Below are 12,924 nucleotides of genomic sequence, written 5' to 3'. Positions count from 1 at the left end.
AGACGGAGGTTTTTCACTACAAACTCACTTGTGGGATCGAAAGTAGGAAATTCTGTAATAAAGGTGAATACTCTATGATAGTCTACATGTGCCTTTTTCTCTACCTTCAAAAGATTGATGATAAAGTATGGAAGGTAGAAATGCAAAAAAAAAAAAAAAAAAAAAAAAAAAAAAAAGCCGGATATTTTGGAACTATTTTTTTCCATTTGAAAAAAAAATACTATTACTTCCGGTTTCCAGAGCAAAATCGGCAAATATGAACAAGATGCGATTTTTTGCAATCGATTCCGTGTCCCAAGAATGAGTTCCACCTCCTCCATTGAAGTTCTATTCAAACCAGAAGTTGTTAATAACAACCACTTCCGGCATCAACGTTTATCACCATAGAACTAAAACGGTAACAGATAGCAAGAAGCGTTTTTTTTTCCCACAAACGATTCAACATCTCAAGCAATATCCAGACTTTCCAGAACACTTTCGAAACAGAAAGTGGTTCAAATTTACTACTACTTCCGGTTTCAATACTGATATCCGTAGAGTAAAAAGGTAAATGCTATCAAGATGCTGTTTTCTGCAATCGATTCAGCGTTCCAAGAATAGATACCAACTGCTCTATTAATCCTCTATTCAAACAGAAAGTAGATCAAATTAACCCTTTACTGTTTCCAGTTTATCGCCATAGAATGAAAACAGTAACAGATAGCGAAAAGGGGCTTTTTGCAAAGGATTCAGAGCCTCAAACAAACATTCATCATGATTATGCACAATACTGTACCAAAATCAAAAGAGGTTAAAATATTCTATTACTTCCGGTTTCAATACCGTTTTCCGTAGACCAACAACTGTAAATGCTATCAAGATGCCGTTTCCTGGAATCGATTCAGCGTCCCAAGAATAGGTTCCATCTGCTCTGTTAAAATTTCATTCAAACCGGGGGTAGTTCAAATTAACTATCATAGAACGGAAACAATAACAGTTAGTAGGAAGAGGATTTTGCAAACAATTCAGCATCTCAAGATAACATAACATGACTATCTCTAATAGAATCAAAACCGAAAGTAGTTCAAATTTACTACTAATTCCGGTTTTAATACCTGTTTGAATGTTCATTGCCATAGAACGAAAACGATTAACAGGTAACGAGATTTTTTTTTTGTAAACCATTCAACGTCTCAAGACTCAAGACAACATATCATAACAATCCACAATACTCTACCAAAACCGGAAGCGGTTCAAATTTACATTTATTTCTGGTTTCAAAACTGATTTCTGTAGAGCAAAAACGGTAAATGCTGTAAAGATGCGTTATTATTATTATTATTATTATTATTATTATTATTATTATTATTATTATTATTATTATTATTATTATTATTATTATTATTATTATTATTATTATTTGCAAAGGTTTTATCTCCTCGGTTGAAGCTCTATTCAAATCGAAAGTGGTTGAAATTAGTAATTTCCGGTTTCAACCTTTATTGTCACATAACAAACACGGTAATATATAGCGATTAACGTTTTTTTTATTTGCAAACGATTCAACGTATCACGACTATCGACAACACTCTACTAAAACAGAAAGTGGTTCAAATTTACTATTATTTCAGATTTCAATACTAATTTTCGTAGAGCAAAACCGAGAAAAGATATAAAGAAGCAGCTTTCTGCATTGAAAAAAATGAAATGAAATCTTTGTTTTACGTCCCACGCTATTGCTGGTTAGGCTAATGGAGACGGTGATGATGAGAGATGAATGAAATAGTGGAGTGAAGAAAATGGGAGGAGACGTGAGAACCCCGATAAAACCCACAAGCACGGTCTTTGTCCACCACAAAGTCCACACGGCGCGAGCTGGGATCGAACCAGGGACCCCAAGCAGCGGAGGGGAACGCTCTACCACTGAGCCACCGCGCCCCAACTTTCTGCATAAAATTAAAACTAATACGAAATAGGTAAATGGCACCTGAAGAATTCTCCTGTGAAAATATTCCATATTCTTTCATTAACAAATAAAAACAAACAGAAGAAAGTGGAAAGTATTCAAGCAACATTACGCGTACACCACTTTAAGAAGTTTGGTTCGTATTGTGTGATATTTTCAAGCCAGAAGTTGTAGATTTCTATCACTCCCATTTTAGTGCAGCAGTTAGTGTAGGGATGAAATATATTCTTCAAATGCTTAATTGACTGCAGGAACCTGCTTCTCGCTATCTATTATCATTTTAACTCCATAGGCATCAAGATTAAAACCGAAAATGTTTGATTTCTACCACTTCCGGTTTAAATATCGTGTCAATCAGCGTACTTGAGTCCTAATTTTTGGTTCTCTGGATCCTAGTCAAAATTGATGGTGGTCCAAAGTGATTATTATTATTATTTTTTTACCTCTTGAGATTTTTTATGAGCTCTCTCGTGTCTAAGTGGTTAGCGTACGCGCCTTTGGCGTGGAAAGTCTAGGTTCGATTCCAGGCGGAAGCTCACATGATTCGGATCCCACGTTATGATATAGGTTCACATCTCATATAGCCTCGCTACTAGAAGGAACGCTAAATTAAAAATCAAATCAAATCAAATCGAAGATATTTTTTGTTTTACGTACGGACACCCACATTCGGACAAACAGTATACATATGTAAGAGTGTCCCGCAACTAACTACACAAATTCAAGATGAATGTCTGAGGCCCAAACAGTGAGAAGCTTCATACGAACATAGGTGCTTAAAAGCCTCTGGAAGGAGATATTTAAGGAAATTAAAAAAAAAAATCATAACCAAATTAACTTAACGGTACATGAAGCCAAAATATTAGTCACGTTTGCAAAAAATGCTCACAATATTATCCAATAGCTCGAATGGACGCTTCAGCATGGATACACTGTACATTAGTAAAGATGCCTTGGGTTTGACGATGTTGCAATTATGAATGATAGGTTGCCTAAGGAACTGATAATAGAAATGGGTTCTTCATACATTAGCTATTTAAGATATTCCAGGAAACGAAGGTAAGACTGTCCTTTGCGCTGTCGTAGTAGGAAGAATGCTGTCAGCAAGTGGTTTTCAACATTCAGAGAAAAGTACACTTGCTGACTACTTTTGACCATGGCATGGGGTTTGTTGACAGCCCGGTAGTTGTTGATTGTGAATGGTAAATATCCTTCCTCTTGTGGACATTGCTTCGGTGGTAAAGAGAACTCGGGATTCGAAATCTGGAAGGGTTTGTTGCTGAAAGAACCGATTAAAGAGGTCTATACACGAGCCGGATAATCACCTGGTCCCAATCCTTGCACACGTCATGTATAAAATGAGTACATGTTTGCATTATCCAATGTTCTTCATGCTGACATTCAAGAGTCTTCATAGTGCTGCTTCAACTGTCGAATATTAATTTCAGGATTTTTCTGAAACGAGCATAGAATCCTATATTTTGGTGCGCAGGACGGTGTTGCGGTCGACCTTGGTGTTGGCATGATTGACGTAACTGACCAAACTTACACTTGAAGGGTACGAACACTTGTACTGGACGGAGTGGAAAGCGTTGCTGGTAAAAACCTTCGTGCTTCGTGACAATTATCATCAAAAAAAGCCGTACATGGAGTGAATGTCCGCCAGTTCTCGTTTGTGTAGGGCATCTTAACGTTTCATGTGGTAACCTTTTTATACCGCATAACAATTCAAATACAAAACAAATAAACGTTTACTTACTTCACCACACACGCTGGAAATGCTTTCAGAACACCTCGCAACACACGCTGGAAACAGTTTCAAATATTATATTCTTGATACTTAAGTACCGAAATAACGTGTGCAACAAATTTCGAACCTAGTCTCATTTGTAACCTTGAGAGTTCTTTTAAATCTGAATTAACTTCACTAAAATTCAATAAGTAATCGGTAATTTACATATAACATATACTATTCTGAAAACATAAATAACATCGTTCTTGTCATGTTTTACAGAAGTTTATTATCAAATGGCAAACATTTTAATGTTGGAACGATGTAAATTCTGATGTTGCTATTTTCTGTGTTTTTTCTCAATTTCCTTCAATATCTCCTTTCAGAGACTTTTAAATACCTATGCTCGTATGAAGCTTCTCATTCCTTTGGGCAGGAAGTCACACCTGAAGTTTGTGTTGTTAGTTACGGGACACCCTTTATAGAAGATATAGATATAAAGATGTTTTGGAAAAGTAAACTTAAAGAGTAAGGTATTCATTCAAACTGGTTTGGAGGCCGTAGTGGCTCACTGGTAGAGCTTCCATCTCTGGTGATTGGGCCCTTGATTCTATTCCAGTTCGCGCTAAGTGGGTTTTGTGGTGGACAAACATTGTGTGTGTTGCTTTCCTCGGAGTTCTCCCGTTTCCTCTCAGTTTTTCGTTCCACCGTTTAATTCATTTTCATCATTACCGTCTCCTTTAACTTACGTGGCATAACTGTGGGACATAAAACTGAAAAGATTCCATTTCATTTCATTCAAACAGGTTTTTGCACGATAAAAATATTCTTTAAAACAAATAATAACTATACTATTGTATATTATTATGAGTACTTGTATTATAATTAAAGGTAAAAATGCAAGGATCTTATAAAATAGAGGATGTGCCATTACAACAAAATCTTGAAGCCATACGTCACAGTTTCGCCACCCTTACTCTGCCCACTCCGCCCTCTCAATAGGATCGCAATGTTTTGAGCCAACAATCATGGCGGAAACGAAAGTAGCCAATCAGAAGATAGTAGAAACGAGAGTAGCCAATCAGACGTGCCGATGCTCGGTTGCTTTTTGGCTTCAACGATTTAATAGGATGAAGATACATATGGGCAGATCCTCTATTTATAACATCCTTGTAAAAATGGCTGTGATAAGAATTCTTTTTTTTTTTTTTCAAAATAAAAAAGAAATATTTTAGACTTTTTTCTTCTTTGTTTTGTCCTGGAGGAACTTTAAATGAAGAAATAACAGTTCGCTCGCTCTCTCTCTCTCTTTCTCTCTCTATCCATTTTCATTAAACACAACATACAATTTGGTACCTGGATACTAAGATGGAAACTTCCAAAGAAGATTGATCATTTTCCAGGAAAGAAAAACCAACTCTAGTTTCAACAAAAGATTTGTATAAAAAATACAAGAGGAGCGACAAACGTTCAACGACAAAAATAATTTAATGAAAACGTTAACAGTGCAGTTCAGTATTAACTACGCTGGAAATATAGGCTAATGGTTAGATTCTCTTACACTAAAAAAATCGTTTAAAATCTTAGTATAAACTAAAACTAAATAATGTTACCATATTTTCAAATTTAAAAAGAAAAGTACTTTGAATAAATTATTATGATGATATGTATTTTTAACATATTTTTCGTTACCTTCAACTTCCTTCAAGAAATCTACCATCACAATGGTAGATATGAAACCATCACAATCAAATCCTCATGCTATATGCTTGAAGTTATACATATACATTAATATCGATTTTACAATGTTAAGCTACCTCTCTCGTCGGTCTACTGAACATTATTTAATCAATTAAAAAAAAGAGAGAGAGATTCTTAATGCGATCCGTATATACAGGGTGTTTCAAAACAACAGCAACAACGTTTGGGAGGTGATTCCTGATACCGAGATAAGACAAAAAGTATAGACCAACCTGGGTGCACAAATGCTTCCTTTCGGTGTTATAGGTTGCCGAACTACATAAAAAAAAGTAACTTTAAAGGTCCATAACTCCAAAACTATGTGACCTACCGTAGTCAGGTCAAGAGTTCACTTAGGAATTAATATGTGTCCTATCCAAATATCCATGTTCAGAATCCTAAGGTACGAAACAATTTTTATAGAGGTAGTTGGTGAGTATTTCAAATTATATGTCCATACCCAAACTCTCTGTATAAAAATTGTTGCGTGAATACCTTAGGATTTTAAAACATGAATGTTTGGATAGGGCACATATTAGTTCCTAAGTGAACTCTTGACCCGACTATGGTAGGTCCCATAGCATGGAAGCTATGTACCTTTAAAGCTAATTTTTTCATGTTTTCGGCAGCCTATAACTCCGAAATGACGGATTTCTGCAGCCAGGTTGGTCTATACTTTTTGTCTTATCTTGGTGTGAGGAATCACCTCCCAAACGTTGGCGTTGTTCTTTTGAAAAGCCATATCTTTATATATATATATATATATATATATATATATATATATATATATATATATATATATATATATATATATAGGGCGCAAAATTTCTGGCCGCCAGGTCGCCATTGGCGACCAGTGTTCAGTAGGAATGGTTTCTGCCTGAACTCACAAGGCTGCGCATTTTCTGTTTCGTACGAAAATAGTTGTCACTGAGAGAGAGAAAACACAGAATGTTAAGTCTTCACAATGTTGTTATTCGCCCCTTCTTTCCCATCATCAATCGAAATGGTTTAGCTCCTAGCGCGTCAACGCGAGAAATCGTTTCTCCTGCTGTTTGAAGCTAGAACAGCTGGAGGGACAGACCAGTGTCTAGAATACATCAATAATCACGTTACGATGTTGGTGTGATAAATAAATAAATAACAAGTAAATACATAAAATACCCGTACCGTAAACTGGGTATACTTTGCCCCATGTTTCTTAATTTTCAAAATTCCCTTTCTAACCTCTCCTAAGATTAGGGAGGTAATTTAATGACATTTTCCTTGTTAAAAAGCAACCCTTTTGGCTTTCTTTTGAAAGCAGTTAACACTTAGTGTGACCAATAATGATGATTATAGTTCCAATTTTTTGATGCCATGTAAGATTTTTCATAATTGGAGTAACTTTAGCCCATTTGTCAAAATGACTAATTAATACACGAAAGTATTATTGTAGCCCTGTATTTAAGAAGCAGAAGAGAAGAACAGAGTATTGGTGAAATTATCAATGTTCGTACTGAATTTCAATAGAAAGAGAAATATCGTCTGATGAAAATATTTGTATTCTACTTGGGTGAATACGAAACATCTATAAAAGAGCGCTACAAATATTTGAATACTTAACTTAAAATACCAATATTACAAACATAGGGGTGAAATCACTTCATTCAGTTTAGAGGAAAACAAAAATATCGTTGAATGAAAATCTCTCTAAGTTTATGATTACTTAACTTCTGAAAATAAGAACACCATATTCTTCATTGCGATAGAGTACTTTACCGGTACCCTACTGCTCAGTTTTAGGAAGAAAATTCTTGCAATTCGGGCACTAGTGGGTGGTTAATCTTCCTTACTACATTGCACCATTTGTACATCATTTCATCTTTAATATTGGGTCATTACCAACACAGAAAATATGGACCAATGTTGCCCCCAAAAATTGGGCCAATGTTACCCCACGCAATTAAACGCTTAATAGTTTGTGTGTAATTGAACAAACATTTAAGGCGTTAGCTTATTAATATTCGCTAATGAACATGCTTTTATATTCTACTTACTTGTGCAATCAGGATATGTCACTTTAATGCAATGAGCAAAAGTTATGGAACTTGAAATATGATAAATATTTACTTGCTAACAATTACTAGCATTTTGCTTCCCACGTTCTGGAAACAAATCCCTAACGCCAACATTCATGTGTTCCCAATGTTGTAATAATTCTATCCATAACTTTTCATACTGATAGAAAACATAATAAACATGTAGAAAGAAATCAAATCTTTCTCTTCCTTTGGGCCAAAGTTGCCTTTAAAGGGCCAAAGTATACATAGTTTACGGTATTTTTTAAAAATATATATATATTTGTATGAGATACCGTTATGTTTGTATGGTCACCTAACTACTTTCTCTTTTCAGCCACTTTCAGACATTTTTAACATGTATATGAAGAGTCCAATTCAAAATGGATTATCCTGAATCTAATTGTCTAGTTTTGAAATTTTATACACTGATGTAATCTCTTTCTGTGTCAAACCAAGGGTCGTTGGGGGGGGGGGAAGAGGGAAGGGACTGACTTTGAAATTTTGCGCCCAGTATATATATTATATAGGCGCGGATCCAAGGGGGGCTATAGGGGCTATAGCCCCCCCTTGACGCTCAGGTATACACTGGATAAAATGGGCTTCAATCCTGCTTTACACTGGATAAAGCTGCAAACTATGGTATGGTTTAGTAGCCCCTCCCTTGATCATATCCTGGATCCGCCACTGTATATATATATATATATAGGATGCGGGGATTTCCACAGGTGAGAATAGGAATCCCCATATTGCGGTGACTGCACCCTTACCATTGGCACATCATTGCATTTGTCAGATGCAACTTTGTTTAATCTTTTGACCCGACAGCGATATCTTTAAGCCTACATGAGATACTCGGCTTTAAATCAGTGCCTTCACCGGTTTTTGAACACTTGTCACGATAAAACGGTATCGCTTTTGACTCCTGTTCATTAAACTTTTTGTGGTTATTTCTATGTCTATTATTACCTCCTTCAGTTTGTCTGTGTATTATCGTGCCACCCTGTATGTTCACTAAACTCTCTTAATGTTATTGAATTCACTGATAAACCATCACTTTTTCAACTTAGAATTTAAACTTAAATCGTGAATTCCGTCCAATCTAATCCTTGAACGCTCTCTATTCATATGGTGTGGGACGAACAGACATGGAGAGATAATGGGATATTATTGTGTGGGCGGTCGGAAAATAACTTCCGCAAAATCATATCTACATAGAATACCATTGTCTTTCGTTTCCCAATTCTTCTAAACTACGAACAAGCATTAACGCGATGTGGATAATACTTTAATTTCCGTAAAGTGCTGGTAACGATCTGCAGATCTTGACATGAAAACCACTTTCTCTTCATAGAAAGCATATTAGTTAAAAGAACTTTATATCTCGGGTTTTGTTTAGCCACTCGACAAAATTCTGATTTTAGGAGAGAAAGAGAGAGAGAAAAAAACACAAATTGAGAAATTTGCCAGTGTCTGTGTCAGGAACACACAACTCACGAGAATTTCGAAACAGCCATGCAAGGGAAAGAGAACTCTGGGAAGAAAATATAATTCCTTTTACACCTGATTGAACGCACTTTTTTTTTTATTATCATGTGAGAAGAGATATCCTCCCTCAATACGTACGTGCCAGCTATTTCCAAGTAAAATATGATATATATATCTCAAGAGTAGGATCTTGCTATATTGAATGAGGATCTTGCTATATTGATCTTGCTATATGTGTTGTTTTAAGTTCTTAACTATATATGTTGAGATATTTATAGCTTCGCTTGTGTTTTCATGTAAAGCTAACTTATTCATTATTTTGAACGTACGAGAAGCAGTCAAAAAATTCCCAGAATTCCCAGGAAGTTCCCAGCTCTTTATTACCACAATATAAGTACATATTTACTTCATAGCCTACAAAGTTGACACATTCGGAACACATTCACACTATAGTATTTGCGCCGAGTCGTGAAGCTTGACCTAGATCTATCGATTTCACCACCCAATGGAACGCGAGGGTGTGTTCCAGTCGTCAACCCCCACCTATCAAATTTTGTCAGTGTCGTCTCTCGCGCTACACGGAAAACACCTCCCGAGAGTACAGTGTTGTCGGTTTGGCGCTAAGTTCCGTTTTGCTATTTTTTTTTTTTTTTTTGCGTTACATTTTCGTTGTTACTATTCGTGTTATTGTTACCGTTTTAGAATAATTGTTACACTGGTTATTGTTGTGCAGTGTTATTATTGGTAAATTTAAATGCTTTTTTTTTAAATACTCATTTACTATCTCTTCAAAGTTTGGCAACATTGTTAGTTAATTTCAGTTGTTCGACGTTTCCCCAAGTATGCGCTCGGGAAGCAGCTCCACGAATTGTACCGAAGTTTTCCGATGCATCGGAGCTCAAGAAAAATATTGCTGTGATTTGTTTAAAGCCAAAGCTTCACGACTGGGCGCGTGTACTATAGTTCCACCGTTCCTGCGATTGGAGAAAACACCGATGAATGACCTGTTTTGGTATCTACGGAAGTTCAGCCGTCGAGTTTTTGATATTTTCTACGTTGGCGAAACGGAAAAGGACCATTTTTAGCTCTGGAATGAATCAAACATCCGTTGGTACTAAAACTGTTTTAAAGGCTATCAAACTCTCTGAATCAGATTTTCTACAATTTGCATGTGAATTTGATGTTTGTGCATTGCTCAATCTGTGAAATGAGCCGACTGCTCACTATAAACTCCTCCGTTTAGGTACGTTATTCGTACAGTGTCTGTTATGACCGGTTTATACTTGTCAATTTCATAATTAGGCAACCTTAAGGACTGTACTATACAAAATTCATATTGATTGCATCACAAATATCAAAACTACAACAACATTTCGGGAACTTTATGATTGCTTCTCGTATTAAAATTAATAAAAAAATCCAGTTAGTACAAGTTAATTAAATGTTTCCATTACAACTCGAATTATGTGTCTGTTGATACAAAAATTGTTAACTTACTTGATCACTAATTACTAAATAACTTATTTCACTACAATATTATAACTTCATAACATGAACCATTTATTTGTCACTAATATTCAACGTTAAGCTGATAAGATCATTTTTCTTTCAATTCAAAATTACAGAGTTCATGTATAAATTACGTTATTTTTTCTTCTTACAGTATAATTAAATATAAAGGGTAAGTCCAAAAGGATTTTAAGACTTTGAAACTGTATAAAAATGTATTCAAATAACTTAGAGAATCGATTGTCAATTTGTAGCAAAAAGCTTCAAGTTTGATTCGCGTAGTGCCGTAGTAGCACATTGTCATTGCGAGCTCCACCATAGTGTATTCTTAAAATAGTAATTTTCACTGGTGCAGAGCGTGCTCGGCGTGTGTTATTTCATGAAACTAACTCTGTGTAGTGACGTAACTAAGGGGAGAAAACGGTGCTTGTGCCCCGGGCGCTGGTTTGAGGGGAGCGCAAAACTGGGCAAATATTTATTTTCACTATTAGGCAAACAAAGGAGTTTTAGCAAACTAAAAGTCATAAAAAAAAAATCTCAGAAACTGAACAAGACAACAACAAAAAACCCCGCAAAGTTAAATTCTAGTTTCAGCCTTTTTGTTTTCATTTAACTTACATCGATTTCAGAGATTTGCAATATGTCCGAGTATAATTCTCTAGACAACAGCTTGACTGTTTGTCATAATAAAATGTTCTATTCTAAAGCAAGAGACTGTTGATTCATTCTACACATATGCATATCCCGATATAATTCCAAAAACATTGTGATTTGCAGTTATGATAAGACTATAAGAATATGTCAAGCATGCTACTCTCAGATTATTTGGCAATGAAATACTAATTTGTTTGGTATTTTATCTTGTACTAAAAATTAAATTATGTACTGCAATTTTGAAATCAAGCTTTACCACTTGAAGAAAAAATGAAATAGAAGAATTACTGTGTGATGCCAGTATCAGGTGTAGTCGGGGAGCGTTTTGGTTTGGTTGGTCAAGGAAGGGGGGCGCTAAGGTGAGTTCTTGGCCCGGGCGACAACTAGTCTAGTAGCATCGCTAACTCTGCGACAGCTGTTCAACGTAGATTTCGTACGGAATAGGGCAAGGAACCTCCAGGCAGACCTACAATTTATAGTTTGCACTAGAACTTTTGTTGACACTGGTTCGTCATGTGAAATCACCAGGTCGCCCGCCCATTGCTGTTGCTGTTGTCGGACAGGTTAGTAAAGCTTTGCTCATAGTCCCAAATAATCATCGCGGCATGCGGTTCGCGAGATAGGTATTTCATAAGACTTTTTGACGAGTGCTACGTAAACGTTTAAACTTGAAACCACACAGATTTACAATGGTACAACAAATTACTGACCTAGCTAATGTTTCTCTTGGAGAATTCTGTGTAGAAGTGTTTAATCGGATAGAGAAATACAAGATTCTTTAACATAATATCTTCAGTGATGAGAATATATTTCATATCAGTGGCATAGTGAACACTCATAACTGTAGAATCTGGGGTAGCAAAAACCCACTACCATTGAAGATATTCGTGACAGTCCAAAGGTAAATATGTTTTGTGCTCTTAGCAAATTTAAAGTGTACAATCCTTTTTCTTTATGGAGAACACTGTCATTGGTATCGTATCTTGATATGTTGCTTTTTTTTAATTCCTCAGATAGACGAAGACGAACAATAAGACGTGACCTATTACTTCCAGTAAGAAAGCGCACAGCCTCATTTCCTCAAGGAAGTTCGAAGTTTTCTTGACATTAGTTTTCATGTCGATGGATTGACCGTGCAGGTCTAATTGTATGGCCACCTCGCTCCCCAGATTTGTGATCTATGGATTTCTTTTTGTAGGGTTCTCTTAAAGATCGAGTCTATCTTCCATCCCTACCAGACAATCTTGCAGACCTGAGAAATCACATGTACGCTTCCGTTGCAGAACTTACTCCCGATCAGCTGCGGAACGAGTGTGGGAAGAAATTGAGTTCCAGTAGGATTTTTGCTGCACCACCAACGACAGTCATATTGAACCAAAATGAGACTTTAATGTTAAACTTGAATTGTTTTGCTACAAATATACGCCACTCTTGTTCCTCTAAGTAATCTAAATAAATTCTCTATGTTTTCAGATTTGTGAAATTCCCTTTGACTCACCCTGTATATATTCGCCTTAATCTTTACCAATTGACAATCATTTCCCCTATAAATGAATCTACTACTTCCCAACTACCCGATCTTTTATTTTTTAATTTTATTTTTATTTTATTTATTTATTTTTATTTTTACCTATATACCAAAGCTCAGGAAGCCTTCTAATCACAGAAGACTTCCGTACTTTCCGCCTTCCAAGCTTCCTCTGTTTTGTATTTCTGTTCACCTTCCACTCGGTGTTATGCTTGTTACGTAGGTAGTCCTAATCCGATGATCAGTTTCCACCGTGTTTCTTGGTTCT

General features: G+C 36.0%; 1 protein-coding gene across 1 annotated transcript in view; it reads right to left on the bottom strand.

The window, feature by feature from the left end:
• The window catches only part of LOC145662179 (uncharacterized), a 369,228-nt gene that overhangs the window by 218,900 nt on the left and 137,404 nt on the right, over nt 1-12,924 (bottom strand). The gene's annotated exons all lie outside the window — the stretch shown is intronic.

Source organism: Thermobia domestica, chromosome 10, assembly GCF_964235325.1.
Source record: "Thermobia domestica chromosome 10, izTheDome1.hap1.1, whole genome shotgun sequence".
NCBI classification, from domain to species: domain Eukaryota; kingdom Metazoa; phylum Arthropoda; class Insecta; order Zygentoma; family Lepismatidae; genus Thermobia; species Thermobia domestica.
Note: the sequence above shows the minus strand (reverse complement) of the source record. Positions and strands in the feature narration are given on the sequence as shown.